Raw genomic sequence first — 1,878 nt, 5'->3', positions numbered from 1 at the left:
AAGTTTAGTTAGTCATTAGACAATCTAGGACAGATTACAAAACAGACAAGTGCGTCTAAGTCGAAAGGGCTGGAATAACGACAGTCAACTAAATTCGAAACGTAGGTCTAAGGACTGCAAAATCGCTAACAACGAAGATAGATAGCGCGGAATGTTCCTGTTCGAACAATTGACATCGCCAATTGGGTAGGCGTATCTAATCTTAGGCAAATGTAGAAGGCTGACAAAAGTGACCTGCCATTGACTTGTACGTCCGTACAAGTCTTCAATGGCAGGTCTTCATACTTTCGGAAGTCGATCATACGGCTCTGGACGAATGTTCTGTGGCTTGTTTTTGTGGAGAAATTTAAACTACAACTTCAAAGTTTAGAACAAGCCAGTCGGTCACGACAGCCTGTTCTAGTATATTTACGGTTCCGACAATAATTATCGAGTTTTTGATAATTTGTAGAACATTTGACTTAGCAATATCGACACTACAGCGGGTCTTACATCTATGAATGACTAACTACATTGCAATATTTCGGGCGAGAACATCTCTCTATTTGGAGCAATGATTTACTTTCGTTAACAGACGCCACTTCTTGGAATTTTCGTTTCCAGACTACCTATTAAAGCGTAACAACAACACGAAGATCTATTATTAGATTATATTGAATAACTCGAACGAAACATTTTCCTCTCTGACGTTAGATCTATACATTTTTATATGCCCACTATCCGACCCCAGTATTGTATCTAAAGTATGCACTAGCAAGAACGGAGTAATCTTCATCTTAAATTTACCGGGACCTCAGTTGAGTAAAACAGATGATTTCCTTTTCGCGATCGTATGGTGTCGCCTGTTAGCATTACATGAAAATAGTACATCGTGCGTCTGCAAAATCTTTAATCGTATTAAAACATTCAGTATGGCCAAGGACTTTCGTATGCTGCAGACCGACCAATAGTTAATATTGGCTTTAGACGTACGTAGGCAGTATTCAGTAGATGCCTCAACGGCTGTTGATCACTTCGAGCAAACGACCCAGAGCACGAAACCGATACCCATGGAGATTTAAGAATCCGTCTCTGACCAAATGACTCCCGATTTCTCTGCAATCGCGTCGCCCTTCCCACCTCCAATCGTAGCTATGCATAAGCGAACACGTTATTGCGTTGATGACAGCACGTTGCTAAACAAGCAACGCACTCTGACGCTCACGGACGCGCTGTTGACGTTGCAGCCTTTCGCACACACAAAGCCATCATGTTGCTGCTGCTGTCCTTGTGGTCGTGCCTTTGCTGTCGCCGAAGGTGAAGATGCTGAAATGATTGAGTCCTGTTGTGAAATAGGCGGACGAAATCAACGACTAGCAACAACGACAACTAATTGACTGAGTGAGCGAACTGCTCGGTAGACGTATGAGGAAGCCATTTGTGTAACGTCCTCGATGATAGTCGTCTAGAACGCTCAGCTTGGTTATAGCTAGGCCTATTGAGAATCGACTGCTGGGACGTGAGTCTGAATTACTTTGCTTAATTGTTCTCAACGTGTGCGTGTAGGGATATAGCTAGGGTGGCTCCGCTTATCCACTGAAAGCAAAAAATTTGATGGTTCTAACAGTGGCTTCGCTGGCGTACAGAAACGAATCGACAGGTGGGCGACCGTCAACGCGCCTGTCTGTCTCCTGAAAAGCCTAAAAAAAACCAGAACGATGACGTTCTTGACATCGGCCTGGAGAAAGCAACGGTAGCAGCTTACGACCTGGCCGGTGAATTAGTCAAAGCAATAGGAGCAGCTATAGCTCTAACTTTCTCTTTCTTAATGAAGCAGCACCGTTAGGTTTTGTCTGGCTTCAAACCGCGTTTCTGCATTTGAGCGCTATACGTATATAT

Source organism: Varroa destructor, unplaced genomic scaffold, assembly GCF_002443255.2.
Source record: "Varroa destructor unplaced genomic scaffold, Vdes_3.0 BEIS01000001.1, whole genome shotgun sequence".
Lineage (NCBI taxonomy): Eukaryota > Metazoa > Arthropoda > Arachnida > Mesostigmata > Varroidae > Varroa > Varroa destructor.
This window is presented reverse-complemented; position numbering follows the sequence as displayed.